We start from the raw sequence: 16,810 nt of genomic DNA, 5'->3' as shown, positions 1-16,810 counted from the left end.
ATTTTCCATTTATCGCAATCCAATGTCCTTCCTGCTACGCCTCTGTATTCCCCTGGATGATAGGTTGAGGGAAGTCCTACCTCATGCAGAGGGTAAAAAACATGTGCAGCTTAAAACTTGAAGCAGTGATACGGCTTGAAAATGTAAATGCTGTCAACGCAGATTTGATGTTAAGGCGGGCTTTTAGGTGGGATGTCGGGATTGTTGAGGAAAAGCATTCCCCCCTTCTGGCTCGTGTCACAACACTCCTTGGAGAGGTCTCAGCCGCCGGAGTTCGAAAATTCTGTGGGAATAGGGAGGGAGCGCCTTACTTAATAAGCCATCTCCAGACATGAGAGTTGCATCATATATGCTCTTGGACTTCAAATCAATTTCTAAAGCCTATGTACTTGACCTGAGGGCTGCTTCTTTCCCGAGATATATGTTCAGTCTGTTAATGTTTCCACACTCCCTGCCTCCTTTAAATTATTTTCAAAGGTTTCCAAAAGCTTTTAAAGAAAAAACAGGGCAATTGGCTGATTAGCTAGAAAACGTGTGGGAAGTAATTCAACTGCACTAGTAATCAAATAGATCCAGAAGGACATAATAACAACGTACCCCTTTTCACCATTCAAGTGACCGGAGCATTCTTTTTTTTGCCTTTTGTCTCTTGAGGCTTTTTAAGAATGGTAGTACTTGGTTTTGGCGAGCACACAGCTGGCAAGAGTGAAATTGCTAGAGTGAAAGATTCATTTTGTTCACCAGCGTATTTCAAGCCCCTAGTAGTAGGCACTCGATTTATAAATACGTATTGTTGGACGCAATTACATTTTAAGTGAGTGCAGACTTTCTAGAAAGCCCTTTTGGCAATACGCAAATTATTCCTAACCTGTGACCAAGGAATTTAACTTCTTGAGCTTTTTTCCTAGGGAAGTTCTTGGAGACGGGAACAGAGATTTGTACAGAAAAAGCATAAAGCGGGGCACCTGGGTGGCTCAGTCGGTTGAGTGTCCGACTTCGGCTCAGGTCGTGATCTCGCAGTTGACGAGTTCGAGCCCCGCGTCGGGCTCTGTGCTGACAGCTCGGAGCCTGGAGCCTGCTTCGGACTCTGTGTTTCCCTCTCTCTGCCCTCCCCCACTCATGCTGTGTCTCTCTCTGTCTCAAAAATAAAATAAACATTAAAAACAAATTTAGAAATTTTGTTTCCTTCCCTATGGTAGCCCCTGTACTTAGAACAGTGACTGACATATGCTAGGTGCTCAATAAATATTTGTGGGCTTGAATTGATTTCAGTATGGAAGCCCATGCACAGACAAAATATGAAGGAAATACACGCAGAAGTTAATGACAACTAGTACATTAACTAGAGTGGGATTGGGGCGCCTGGGTGGCGCAGTCGGTTAAGCGTCCGACTTCAGCCAGGTCACGATCTCGCGGTCCGTGGGTTCGAGCCCCGCGTCAGGCTCTGGGCTGATGGCTCAGAGCCTGGAGCCTGTTTCCGATTCTGTGTCTCCCTCTCTCTCTGCCCCTCCCCCGTTCATGCTCTGTCTCTCTCTGTCCCAAAAAGAAATAAACGTTGAAAAAAAAATTAAAAAAAAATAAATAAAATACGAAATGTCAGCACTCCACCAAAAGATCGTTACCTAAACCTGTACTTCTGACTTCTTTACTGGGGGAGACGATCTGGCATTAGATCCCCCTGTGGCGACGACTGGCCAAGAGCTGAGCGGCGGCCGCCTCCTTCAGAGGGCACCCATAAGGGAGGCCCGCTTTTCCTTACTGTACCCCCAACGCATCAGTTATCTTTTATCACCTTTGCTCCGTTTTTGTTCGTAGTAGAGAAGATAGTCAAATGTTTTTTGTACTCGTGACTCCATGGAAAGTGGAAAATGCAAGAGAAGAGGGTTACTGTTTCTTAAAAAAAAGGGGGGGGGAGCATGTTTCTTTGTGAATCCCGGCACATACTATGCACTCCCACACCCACCATCCTCTTGTTAGTCATTCGTATTGCTCACCTGGAGTCTACAGGTTGTTGAGAAAAAAGAGGGCCCGGGATAGAATCTCGGGGAAGATTCACATTGTAGGGATGGGTAGAGAAGGAGGAACGCACCAAAGAGACGGGAGAGTAAAAACTCGGAGGGTGTGGTCCGAGACGGAAGCAAAGAGAGAAGAGAGTTTCCAGGAGGGAGAGGTTCAGGACGTTGAGCACTGTGGAAGCATCAGGAAGGGGGCAGACAGGGGCACCCGGGTGGCTCAGTCGGTTGAGCCACCGACATCGGCTCAGGTCATGATCTTGCAGTCTGTGAGTTCGAGCCTGGCGTCAGGCTCTGTGCTGATGGCTCGGAGCTCAGAGCCTGGAGCCTGCCTCGGATTCTGTGTCTCCCTCTCTCTGCCCCTTCCCGCTCATGCTCTGTCTCTCTGTCTCTCAAAAATGAATAAAAGTTAAATTTTTTTTTTTTTTTAAAAGAAGGGGGCGGACTAAAGGGCAGGTCGGCCAAGGCCATTGAGAAGTCCTGGTTTGCCTAAGCCAGAGTGCTCTTAGTATTGCGTCAGAAGCCGCCTCAGGAGTGAGTGGGCTGCGAGGCGGGAGATCTAGCTCTCAAACAATAAGGTTTAGAAACTTGACTAAAGGGAGGGTGGCGGGGAGTGGAAGACAGGGGACTGGATTTCTTGGTTTGGTTTGTTTTCCCTGAAAGCGGTTAATAGCCGCAGCTGCACGACGACGTGGCCAGCAGATGCTTAGAGACCGAAAAGACAAGAGAGAGGGGATATTAACCAACCTTGTGGCAGGAAGTGAGACAGGAGACCTTGAAATCAAAAGGACGGGCAGAGTGATGTGCCTTGTCCTTTAAGAGGGGAGGGAGAGAGATGTGGGGCCCTCAAGGTCGAGGGAATTTACACCTGACAGCCTCCATGTTTTCCGTGAAGCAGGAGGCAAGGTCAGCTGCGGTGGGGGGGGGGGGCGGGGGGGGGGAGTAGAGGGGGGCGGGGGAGAGACCGAGCCGGGACTTGAGTGCTGGCCAAGGTTAATATTTTCTCCATTCCCACCATAGGGGCTTTTAGAGACAGGAAGAAACAGGAGAAATGCAGGCAATATGTTGCCTAGGAAACTCAGTGGTTTGCTAAAGCAACAGTAGGTTGTTTTTAATCGTATTAACCCATTCATATCCATTGTCACCCAAAAGGGAACCAGTGGAATAGAATTCTGCGTCACAGGGCACATAGATGGCATCCCTCTGTAGCCTAGGGAAAATGCGGAGACAAGAGACTTAAATAAAAGGGGAAGGATCATCAAATAAGTGGCAGGTGTAGGATAGCAAAAGCAAATTTTCCCTATCTCCTCTTGCCTGTGCACACACACACGCACACACACACTCCATACCTCAGCATGTGTATGCATTGTGATCCCTCTATCCCATCTAGAACTATCCAGGGTTAAAATTCGGGAATCATTCCTTCTTTTATTTTTTGTGTGTGGCAGGATGATCCAACAGCGGCTTCACTAAATAAAATGGATTTTTCTCTCCCGTACTTGATCTTGCCCCAGAGCGTGGCCAGGGCTGGTGACAAGGTGGTCTGGACTTTAATTGTCCCAGGAGGAGAGTAAAGAGGACTTTGTTTGCATAAAGTCTAAGTCAGGGAGAGCTTGCAGTGGGATTGACAGCGGAGGCCTCTGGGGGGGGGGGAAGGAATGCAGTGTGGGTGGCGAGGGCTTGATCCCCTAAGTCTGAGCACCTGCTAGGGAGGGAGGCAGAGTCCCAGAGTATCTGGGATCTATGCCCTGGCCCCTTCCACTCCCTAGAAGCCCAAAGCAGGAAGTGTATACTTCTCCTTTTCCTCCAGACTCCGTTGTCCCCTTCAAGCTGATACTGGTTCATCGTTCTTGGTGACTTTAACATCCACATGGATGACCCATCCCACACCCCGACCTTGTCCTTCCTTGACATTCTTCCACTTCCACCATCTTTTCTGTCTACCCACCCTTGGCCGCCTTCTCTCTTGTTCACACACTAGACCTTTTCGAAACCGACCCCCCGGTTAAACCTGACTGTCCCCCTGTTCCCTAACTGCACATAGACAACTGCACACAGTAGCAGAAAAGTACAGTGTCCTAACTGGCTGGTCTCACTTAAGAAAATTACTTGTATGGGGCACCTGGGTGGCTTAGTTGGTTGGGCGTCCTACTTCGGCTCAGGTCATGATCTCGAGGTTCATGGGTTCGAGCCCCTCATCGGGCTTGCTTCTGTCAGCATGGAGCCCGCTTAGGATCCTCTGTCCCCCCCCCTCTCTGGCCCTCCCCCGCTGGGGGACCAGCGGGGGAAAAAGGAAAAAAAAAAGACAAAAATACTTTTTTTTGGAAAAGAAGTAAAACTTTTGTTCATGGACTCCATGCTCATTTATATGGGAAATCCAGTGGATTCTACAAAGAAGCTACTAGAACTAATGACTGAGTTTAGCAAGGTTGAAGCGTGCAAGATTGACCATGTTATATGGTTCCATTGACCTAAATCTCCAGAAAACGCAATCTAATCTGTGGTGACAGAAAACAGATCAGTGGCTACCTGGGGACTGGCGATGGGGAAGTCCAACAATTATGCTACACGGCCACAGTCCGTCCTTCCCCCTTCTCTCGTTCTCTATCACACCATCGCCATTCTTTGCAAACCTCCAATATCCCTTCTGCTTTCACTCTCAACTGATGACCTTGCATTTTATTTCGTTAAGGAAAAAAAGCAAGGACATGGAAACTCCCTTATCATCCCACCACCAAACCCGCCACCCTTGATGTGTGTCTCCATTTTCTGTTTTCCTCCTTGGGCTTTGCGTCCATTTGCCTTGTGTACGGTCAAGACTTTGGTGCCCACAGTCATCTCTCCTCTCTCCTGCATGTTAATATCATCCTGTCTGCTTGATCACGCTTGTGTGCCATAGACCTGCTTTAATATGTCTTCTCTTTTGAACATCCCTCTCTTGACCCCAGATCTTCCTTCTAACCACTGCTGTATTTTTGAAACATTTACTTATTTTAATTTGAGAGAGAGAGAGAGAGAGTGTGAGCAGGGGAGAGGGCAAGAGGGAGAGAGAGAGAGAGAGAGAGAGGGAGAGAATCCTAAGCAGGCTCCACGCTGAGCTCAGAGTCCGACGCGGGGCTCGACCCCACGACCCTGGGATCATGACCTGAGCCAAAATCAAGTCAGGTGCTCAACCAACCGAGCCACCCAGGTGCCCCCGGCTACTGCTCGATTTAGCCGCTCCCTACATATCCATACTTCTCAGAAGGCTTGTCTACCTGTGCACGCTATCTCTGCATCCTTCCTCCTACCCCTGCACTCACTCCACTGGGCTTTGGCCCCCACCACTCCTTCAGAACCATTCTTGCCTATGTTCCCAATCCCAGGGACATTTCTGTAACCTCGTCTTTGTCTCTCAGCAGCATTTGACAGAGTTCCTCACTGCATCTTGAGTTACTTTCCGTATTGGGTTTCTGGGATACATGCTCTGATCCCCCCACCCCCTTTTCTTGCTGGATACTCCTTCTCAGCGTCCTTTCCCATTTCTTCCTCTTTTATCAGACTTTTTTTTAATTTTTTTTTTAATTTTTTAATTTTTTTTTTATCAGACTTTTAAGTGTTGGGGTGCCCCAGCTATGTCCCGGGCCGGCGTCTGTTCTCACTCTCTAGCCAGGCGATTTCATCTGTTCTAATGGCTTGAAATGTCATCCATAGCCCAAGACTCATATATTTAGCCCGCTTACCCTTGTCCTGCACCTAGATCGCGGGCTCCCACAATCTGAGGCACACCTGACGTCAAAAGGCAGTAGCATCTTTACGTGTCCCAGACCGAAGTTTTTATTTCCTCCCTGTATCTGTCAGTGTTCAGTGGTGAGAAACGGGAGTTGTTTAGTCATTTTGAAAAAGAGACTTAACACAAGGAATTCAGTGCTGATAAGATCATTGGAAGAACTGGAGGAACAAGACATTAACAATGACTCCCAGGGCTCCACACGGGTCTGTGACCTCCGCCGCGGTCAGGGAAGTGGGCGATTTGGAAGCCTCTATTAGGGTTGCTGATGTCAAGAGCACGTCACCCTAGCCGCAGCCCAGAGAAGCCTTCCGCTGTGACGATAAACTTCCCAACATCCATGAAACTTTGGCAAGATACAGGAACATGGAGTTGGGTTGCCATCATTATTGCAACTGTCTCTTCACTACTCTCTCTCTCTTCATGGGCACACACACACACACACACACACACACACGCACGCACCAACTAATGCCTAACACTTTGTACGAGCAAGGCACTAGTCTAAATTCTGTTATCATATTAGCCCCACTTTACAGATGAGTAAGCTGAGATAGAGGTCAAGTAAGTTGCCAAAGATTATACAGCTGGTGAGTTTTACATGCAATTATCTGCCCTGTTTTTGTTGTTTTGTTTATCTCTTATTTTTTGGGAGTGTGAGCAGGGGAGAGGGGGGGCATCAGAGAGAGAAAGAGAATCTTTTTTTTTTTATTGTTAAAAATTTTTATTTTTGAGAGACAGAGCGAGAGCAGGAGAGCGGCAGAGAGAGAGGGAGACACAGAGTCGGAAGCAGGCCCCGGGCTCCGAGCTGTCAGCACAGAGCCTGACGCAGGGCTCGAGCTCATGAGCCATGAGATCATGACCTGAGCCCAAGTTGGAAGCTCTACTGACTGAGCCAACCAGGCGCCCCGAGAGAGAGAGAATCTTGAGCAGGCTCCATGATCAGTGGTGTTGGGCATGATCCCACAACCCCGGGATCATGACCTGAGCTGAAATCAAGAGTTAGAAGCACAGTCGAATGAGCCACCCAGGCTCCCCTAGCTGCCCAACTTTTATCCATGAGCATTCCTTTGTCGGTTTCTCTTATGTGGTAAACAAACTCCAAGGTCTTGGTGCCCACAGTTATTCCATTCCCCCATGTTAATACCATCCGCTCTGCTTGATCAATTAGTTATATCTAAAATTCTTTTCTCAGGGCGCCTGGGTGGCTCAGTCGGTTGAGCGTCCGACTTCAGCTCAGGTCATGATCTCGCGGTTTGTGAGTTCAAGCCCCCCGTCGGGCTCTGTGCTGACAGCTCAGAGCCTGGAGCCTGCTTCAGATGCTGTCTCCCCCTCTCTGCCCCTCACCTGCTCACGGTCTGTCTCTCTCTGTCTCTCAATAATAAATAAACGTTAAAAAAAAATAATAAAATAAAAAAATAAAATTCTTTTTTTCTTTTTTTTAAAGTTTATTTATTTTGAGAGAGAGAGTGAACAAGCAGGGTAAGGGCAAACGGAGAGGGACAATCCCAAGCAGGCTCTGCACTATCAGTGTGGAGCCTGACACGGGGCTCGAACTCACGGACCGTGAGATCATGACTGGAGCAGAAATCAAGAATCCGAAGCTTAACCAACTGAGCTACCCAGGCACCCCACATCTAAAATTCTTTGTGGGATGCCTGGGTGGCTCAGTCCGTTAAGTGTCCCGCTTCGGCTCAGGCCATGATCCTACGGTTCGTGAGTTCGAGCCCCGCGTTGGGCTCTGTGCTAATGGCTCAGAGCCTGGAGCCTGCTTCAGATTCTGTGTCTCCCTCACACTCTCTGCCCCTCCCCCGCTCGTGCTCTGTCTCTCCCTCTCAAAAATAAAACATTAAAAAAGAAATAAAATTCTTCATAAACATAATTTTAATGACTGAATAATACCATCACATGCCTTAACCATAATTTATTTAATCATTCCCCTATTTGCATATTTAGGCTTATTTCCAATTTTTGTTTACAAACAATAACTGCAACGAGAACTATGTGTATAAACTATTGCCTGTTTCTCATTATTTCTGTAAGACAAACTCCTTAAAATTCAACTCCTGGGTCAAAATGAGCCAATGGCTAAGAAAGAATTCTTGAGACGTCTTTGGTGTAAAAAGGTGATTTTTTAAAATGTTTTTTATTTATTATTGAAGGAGAGAGAGACAGAGCATGAACAGGGGAGGAGCAGAGAGAGAGGGAGACACAGAATCGGAAGCAAGCTCCAGGCTCCGAGCTGTCAGCACAGAGCCCGACGCGGGGCTCGAACTCACGGACCGTGAGATCATGATCCGAGCTGACGTCCAACGCTCAACCGACTGAGCCACCCAGGCGCCCCAAGTGTGGAAAGGTGATTTTATGAAAGCACAGGGACAGGACCCATGGGCAGAAAGAGCTGCCCTGGGGTTGTGAGGAGTGACTGATTATATACTTTTAAGTTAGTGTGGGTTAGGGAGAGCGTAAGTCTCTAAGGAATTTGAAAGCAAGGCTTGCAGGACCTTGAGGGGCTAGCTACTGTTAAGATAAGGTTACTTTTAGTCTTTAATAAAACAAAAACAATGCAGTAAGGCAGACATGAATGGCTCGAGCAAGGTCACACTCTGCGTGTTTCAGCTGTCTATCAGTGGGCTGCAAGCTATAAGGAGATTTAATTTCAGCTGCATTTCTCTTGCCCTTGTTTCCCTCATCCTTTTTTCCCTGAACAGCTTTGGCCCTTAAGTCTTTCAGGTTTTGGAAGGTCTCATCTTCTGTACCTTCTTCCTGCCGAAAAGGGGGGTGGAGACGTTCCTACCTATGGGCCAAGGTTGGTCAGTTGAGAATTTAATAGGAGTTAGGAAAGGCTAAGGCAGCTGTATCTAGAGTTGATAACGTATGACAAAGGATCATCTGTTGACTTGCACTTCGGGCAGCGAAGGAGCCTCAGCACCAGGTAGACAAATGTGGGAGAAAACAGCAAAACATGATGAAGACAACAAAAAGAAAAAGAAGCCCGAAGAATAAGAGTTCTCTGGTAGTCAACAAACATCTTTCTTTAGTTCAGGAATTTAACCGATTATTAAAGGAAAGGGAGAGATCACGTAAAGCGCCAATTTGAGTATTTGTCAGTTAGAAATCCAAAAATATTTTTGTGGTCATCTGGAATGTATACACCGCATTTCGTTTTTATGACGGCTCAAGTTCCACCTTGTGCAGCAGCTAAAACATCTAATGCCATTCTATTTTGTAGAACGGTTCTATGCATTTGAGTTATTTTAGTGTTTAGTAATATAATGTGATTTTGAGAGTCATTTAAGGCCTTGATTGGGCAACAGGTGGTGTTAACCATCATCTAGGCTTCGTTTTGTTTATAAACAATCAGGTAATTAATAAGAAGGACTTTCATAGAGACAAGAAAAATATAGGTGAATGGTTGGAGCAAGTTACAAACCCAGCGGCTGCCAGTGAGAAGACTTTTAGATGTCAGGCTTGCGGCATCTCAGAGGGAGTGGGACCAGGCAGCGGGAATCAGATGGGTTTTTCTGGCTTGTAACTCAAATGTCTGTGGCGATCCCTTGGAATGGCCCATCGAGCACCAGGCACAAAGATGGTCTATATATGAGTTCTGTGATAATTTCTCTGAAGTTTGCCTCGAGTTGTCTAGTGCAGGCAAACAACAAACATTTAAAGACGATCAGAACTAGAATTTAATACCCATAAAGTGCGTTATTAAAACAGAATTTTTCTCTCCAATAACCCTCACTTCCAGAGACAGCCAAATGGAGGCTAATTCGTTTGTGGAACAAGTCCAGTTTTAACAAACTCGGCCTGATTACTTACATAAGCTCAGCAAGAACAGCGATTGATCATAAGGATCTTTTTAAAATTCGCTTTGCCGGAACTTCGTATAAGGAATCTGCAGATTGAACTTTTACTAGTCTCCCCAGGCCAGGAGCCAGACGTGCCAGCAATATCTGTAGAATTGGGTGAATTCCCGTTCACGAGGTCCCCAAGATATCCTGAGGTTCCTGCACCTGCCAGGAAGTGACACTTTTTACTCACCTGGTAAGGCTGCTGGGAACGCTGTAAACAAGGTATCAGGCCAACATTTCCAAGGGGCTTTATGGCTCCAGGTTTTATAAAGTCAACCTTAGCTTCTTAGAGCTGTAGGGTCATATCTGAGTCTATGCATGTCTCGCAAATATGACATTCCAGTCAAAGCCTTGGTAAAATAACCAGCGTTTCCAATGGTGACCTGTTACAAGGAGAGTAGACTCTCATTGAACTTGTGCAAGTAACTGATTGCCACGAAAGAAAGAATACTTACTGAGAGCTTTTGAATTTCAGAGGGTTCAGCCAGAGAGAAAAGTTGAACGCCTCAATCTGTACACAAATGAAAACTTGAACACATTTCTATATGCCATAGATATTTTAAGGGAAAGTTTCCTCAATCTGGAAGAGCAGTCATCGGAGAGCCAGCAAAATTTCCAACAAGAGTTACAAAAACTATAATCTTCCTCCGTTTAGTCCCAGTTACTAATTCTTGTTCAGTTTTGAACGCAGCTTTTTAGTTCTGGAAATCTTTAGCATTTGTTTTACGGTCTTAAAGATGTCAAATACCTGTATTTGTCCTAAAAGTCCTTTTTATAGATCTCCTTGAACATGAAACACATTTTCTAAGTGCATCAGAATAATAACTATAAATGACAAAAGACTCAAAGGTGAACATGGTTAATAATCTGATATGGGAGTTCATCACGATGCAATTCACAAGGAAATTTCGTTATTTCTGTGACACATAACACTTCAGTAATCAGAATATCAAGTGATGACCTTATACCAAAACATATTAATATTTTAGAAATTATATATATATATACACATATATATTTGAGATATATATATGTATATATATATATATATATATATATATATATATATATATATATTTGAGCAGTTATAGCATTTACCCAAGCAATACAACCTAAGGTTTTACCATTATTTGTTTGACAGGGCTTTCTAAGTAACATACCAAGTAAAAAGGCCCAATTGGTTAAAAAGATTTCATTTATAATTTAAATCGTGGGAAGTTTGCTAAAACCTTAGAAAGATATAAAGCACATCCTAAATAGGATTACGGGTCATGACAAATCTTAATTATTTACTTTACCAACGTGGCAATAAGAGATTTTAAAGGCAAATATGTAGGGTTATGTAGTTGTTAGCAAAACCTAGCTCCTTTAACATTGAGAACTTTTAACTAAGTAATCAAAGACCTGATAAAGACAAAACATAAAGCTTTGGTTTCCCTGGCAGACAAAAGAGAAAAGACCTTTGTTTACGGGTTTGTTTTTTTTTTTAATCAAGAGCAGATCAAGAATCCAAGAAAAGTGTCTTTTGAACAGAGGGAAAAGCAGAATTTCAATCTTGTACCGTGTATTTGTATTTTATTTTATTTTTTATTTATTTTTTTAAAGTTTTTTTTTTTTTTCAACGTTTATTTATTTTTGGGACAGAGAGAGACAGAGCATGAACGGGGGAGGGGCAGAGAGAGAGGGAGACACAGAATCGGAAACAGGCTCCAGGCTCTGAGCCATCAGCCCGAGCCTGACGAGGGGCTCGAACTCCCGGACCGCGAGATCGTGACCTGGCTGAAGTCGGACGCTTAACCGACTGCACCACCCAGGCGCCCCGTACCGTGTATTTTTAAAGCCCATTTATTTCAACCTTAGTCCATCCTAGCCACACATAATAATCCTTTCCAAAGATTTCCTTCACGAACCTTCTACAACTCTTTTTTGCATTCAGACTTTGTCCCAAGCCATTTCTTTCTAAACAACCAGTTACAATTAGGACAAAATTACTTTTTTTTTTTTTTGTTTACCTTCAACAAAAATGTACTTCCATTCCTTACACATTTCTTTTTTTTTTTAATTTTTTAACGTTTTATTTATTTTTGAGACAGGGAGAGATAGAGCATGAACGGGGGTGGGTCAGAGAGAGAGGGAGACACAGAATCTGAAACAGGCTCCAGGTTCTGAGCAGTAAGCACAGAGCCCGACATGGGGCTCGAACTCATGAACAGTGAGATCGTGACCTGAGCCGAAGTCGGACGCTTAACCGACTGAGCCACCCAGGTGCCCCTTCCTTACACATTTCTAACGTATCTCCTGCTTTTCTACATATAGAGTTCCTTATTTTCATCAGTCTTAATTACATTTCGCAGAAATCTAACTCTAAGAAATCTTAGTCTCTAGTGAAAACTAAGCACTAACCAATTGTGAACTGTGACACCAGAATTCTTCAGATGGCAAATTTATGAATCAACTAAGCATGAAGCAGGTTTTCCAACAGACCCAAATATCCTTAGTTTCTCTGCAATAAGTTAAACACGCAAACCTACAGGGGCGCCTGGGTGGCTCGGTCTAAGTGTCTGACTTCAGCTCGGGTCATGATCTCGCGGTTGGTGGGTTTGAGCCCTGCGTCCGGCTCTGTGCTGACAGCTCGGAGCCCGGAGCCTGCTTCGGATTCTGTGTCTCCCTCTCTCTCTGCCCCTCCCCTGCTTGCACTCTGTCTCTCTCTGTCTCTTGAAAATAAATGAATGTTAAAAAAATTAAGAAAAACCACAAACCTACATTTAATCATTAATGCTTTAGCATTTTATCTGATTTGGAAAAGGCCTAAATGCCCAATGAATTCAATCCAGTTTATCATCCAAACAAAACTCGAAACTTTCAGGTTACCAAAGACCTTGAAAGCTATCTGAACAATGACCCATGAATTGAGACAGAACTGACCATCATTTTAAGTCATCTTTTGTTAACAAGTTGCAACAGAGATATTCATGAGCTTATCCGACCTTCAGTAAATCTAGGTTAGAGAAAGTTTTACATTTAATGCTGATAACTCTAAAGACATGTCTATCTTAACTGAACCAACAAACATAAATTAGTTCAAATACCAAATATGTTCCGTTTGGGTCCACTCAAAAAGAATTTTTTTTTTTACATTTATTCATTTTTGAAAGACAGAGAGAGACAGAGCGCAAATGGGGGAGGGCTAGACAGAGAGGGAGACGCAGAATCCGAAGTAGGCTCCAGGCTCTGAGCTGTCAGCACAGACCCTGACACGGGGCTCGAACTCACGAGCCGCGAGACTGTGACCTGAGCCCAAGTTGGCCGCTTAACCGGCTGAGCCACCCAGGCGCCCCATCTTGGGTCCACTTTAAAAGGTAATCGCTTTGTTCACCATTGTTATTTTTTACCTGGGGCTCCAGTTGGGGGGGGGGTCCGAAGTGGGCGGTGTAAGTCCAAGGGGGTGTCCTTCACTCCTTGACAGCGAGGGCAGGAGGAGGGACTGATGGTGGCAGAGGCATGGAAGATGTAGGCCGCTCCCAAGACGGTGCAGACGCAGGAGGAGGGGCAGGAGGAGACGGAAGAGGTGAGGTAACTCCAGGAAGGCTGGAGGTGGATAAAAGCCCAGAGGACAGAGAAAGAAATCTCCCCGTCCTAAAGCCCATCAGCTTCGACAGGTGAGCAGATTTTTTTTTTCCCCACCCACAAGCAGAAGTGGGCAGTCCGTGTGGGGCCAGAGAAGACAGGGGACTTCCCCCAGACACAAGGAGTTTCGGGATAGCTGCTTGGGAATATTCCATAAAGTCTCCTTCCCAAGGTAGACTAACCAGAGGCAATAGGCTCCAATTTTAATAGTCATTAACCCAGGGAATGAATGAGGGAGAAGCCCCCACATACAGCTAGAGGAACCTGAGTCTATTAGGAAGGAGGAAGGGTGAGAGAGAGTGTCGGAGTCCCCTTCGTCAGGGCCTGTGTTTGCTCCAGCAACGTGGGTTTACTCGGAGGAGGCCTGTTTAGAGAATCATCCAATATATCAGGAGGGAGTTTAGCAGCCTGGTTAGTGGCCAAACACATTCTGCCAGAGGCAGACCTGATTTAGGGCCATGAAAGCCTGGACATAGGGTACTTCAGTCCATTTGCCCTGTTTCTTGCAGAAGAGATCTGACTGATAGATTATATTAAAATTTAATGGCCCCTTAGTGGGCCATTTTTCGTCATCTGCTAAGTATCGAGGCCAGGCAGTATTACAAAAGATCAGTTTTTTCCTTCTTAGATCTTGCAATCCAAATTGACTCCAGTGCGTTAAAAGGCATCCCAAGGGAGAGTCCTTGGGGACTGAAGAAGATCCCATGTTTCTAGAAAAGTACAGAAAGTCCCTTACCAAAATCCTCCCTGACTCCCAGGTGGCGTCCCACGCAGGATATGTCAGAGCTTCCTCATGTCAAAGCGACTGGAGGCGTCCCTCAAACAAAATTGCTCTGATCCCCGAACAGCCACTGAGGGCCCCAGAGAAGGGATGTTAGTGTCCCTTCGCTTCCCCATTGCATCCTGGGCTACAAATGGGTGCCTGGAGTATGGACCAAAATACCATGCTGTGCTGTGCCTTGAAGGCCATGCCGTAAAAGGCTGTACCTTAGTTTACCTTGCCTTGAGGAGCATGCCATGAAGGTCATGCCTTAGTTTCCTTGAAGGCTGTGCCTTTTTTTTTTTAATATTTTTTTATTTTTGAGAGACAGAATACAAGTGGGGGAGGGGCAGAGAGAGAGGGAGATACAGAATCCGAAGCAGACTCCGGGCTGTCAGCACGGAACCCAGCATGGGGCTTGAACCCACAGACCACGAGATCGTGACCTGAGCCGAAGTCTGACACTTAACGGACTGAGCCACCCAGGCGCCCCGAAGGCGATGCCGTTTTTAACCCACGGAAAACACTAGAAAAGTTTTACAAGGGGGAATTACCCAGTTCTGTAATTTAAGTAGTAGGTAGAGGACATTGACAGAAAACAATAAAGATAGAAATCCATCATGATTTAAAGCGACATTCTAAAGTCTTTACGGCCAACTTCCCTAGGAAACAGTCCCCCGTTGGGTTTTAATCCAAACGGGTACTGGTTTCGGCCGGCTCCCAGTGGTGGTCTCTTGGCCAGAAGCAGCTAGACTAAGTATATGGAGGGGATCACATTAGACCAATGAGGAAGAAACCTCACACGGGAGTCTTAAGATTGGCAGCCATCCTGGTGACTTAGGTGGCTGTCCCGCGCCCAAGGCAGACAACTTTGTATGAGGACAGGAATAAAGAGAGGGCATCAAGTTTCCGGGTCTTACTACCATTCCGGCCAGGGTACTAACTTCCAGCTGAAAGGCCGGCTTTCTCCTCCCCGTCGAGTAGCCACGGGCTAGAGGATTGCGGCCTGAGCAATTGACATGCAAGTGTTCCGGTAAGACCATCCTCCTCGAAAAGCCCCTGGAATGAGAGTAAAGGGAGAAAAGAGAAAATACTCACTGGGTTTGCACCAGCTCAGAGTCCAGATGAAAAGACTCCAAGCCCCGCGTAAGGATTGCAGAAATGATGGGGTTCTTGAGCCAATGGCTAAGAAAGAATTCTTGAGACGTCTTTGGTGCAAAAAGGTGGTTTTATTAAAGCATGGGGAACAGGACCCGTGGGCAGAAAGAGCTGCGCTGGGGTTGTGAGGAGTGACTGATTATATACTTTTAAGCTAGTGGGGGTGAGGGAGAGCATAAGTCTCTAAGGAATTTGAAAGCAAGGCTTGCAGGACCTTGAGGGGCTAGCTGCTGTTAAGATAAGGTTACTTTTAGTCTTTAATGAAACAGAAACATTAAGAAAGTGAGGCAGACAGGAGTTCCTTGAGCAAGGTCACACTCTGCGTGTTTCAGGTGTCTATCAGTGGGCTGCAAGCTATAAGGAGATTTAATTTCAGCTACATTTCTCTTGCCCTTGTTTCCCTCATCAAAAAGCTATAACGATTTCTAAAAATAGAATTATTGGGTGAGAGCTTGTCGATATTTTTAATGCCCTCGGTGTGATGGTTGATTTTATGCGTCAGTCTGATGGGGCCGCAAAGTGCCTAGATTTCTTTCCTTTTAAATTCAGTTTAAAATATTAATTCTAGTATAGTTAACATAGAGTTAACATATTAGTTTCAAGTATACACTTATAGTGATTCAACAGTTCTGTACATTACTCAGTGTTCATCATGATAAGTGTACCCTTAATCCTTTTCAATTATCTCACCCATCCCCCCTCTCCACCCACCTCCCCTCAGTATGTTCTCTATAGTTAAGAGTCTGTTTCTCGGTTTGCCTCTCCCTCTTTTTTTTTTTTTTCCTTTGCTCATTTGTCTTGTGTCTTAAATTCCACATGAGTGAAATCATATGGTATTTGTCTTTCTCTGACTGACTTATTTTGCTTAGCGAGATACTCTCTAGCTCCATCCATGTTGTTGCAAATGGCAAGACTTCATTCTTTTTTATGGCTGGGTAATATTCTATTTATATATATACATACATATACATATATCTGTATATATATTATATTCTATATATCTATCTATATTATATTCTCTCTATATGTCTATATATCATATATATAATATAATGATATATATTATAGTCTATGTATCTATATTATATTCTATGTGAATGTCTATATATATCATTATATATGTGTCCATATATATCATATATATATATATAACATGTCTTCCTTATTCATTTATCTGTTGATGGATACTTGGGCTGCTTCCATGATTTGGCTATTGTAAATAATGCTCCAATAAATATAGGAGGGCATGTATCCCTTTGAGTTCGTGTTTTTGTGTTTTGGGGGTAAATGCCCAGTAGTGCGATTAATGGATTGTAGGGTAGTTCTGTTTCTAACTTTTTAATTTAATTTTATTTTGTTTTTTAATTTTTTTTTAATGTTTACTTTCTTGAGAGAGAGAGACAGAGCATGAGCAGAAGAAGGGCAGAGAGAGAGGGAGACACCGAATCTGAAGCAGGCTCCAGGCTCTGAACAGAGCCCGACGCGGGGCTCGAACTCACAGACCGCGCAATCATGACCTGAGCTGAAGTCGGACGCTTAACCGACTGGGCCACCCAGGTGCCCCTTTATTTTTTTTTTATTTTATCTAAAGTTTATTTACTTTGAGAGAGAGTGCGTATTTGCACACGCA

The sequence above is a fragment of the Lynx rufus genome, unplaced genomic scaffold, assembly GCF_022079265.1.
Source record: "Lynx rufus isolate CCGP_SWC_20201006 ecotype Redwood Valley unplaced genomic scaffold, mLynRuf1.p SCAF_19, whole genome shotgun sequence".
In the NCBI taxonomy this organism is placed as follows: domain Eukaryota; kingdom Metazoa; phylum Chordata; class Mammalia; order Carnivora; family Felidae; genus Lynx; species Lynx rufus.
This window is presented reverse-complemented; position numbering follows the sequence as displayed.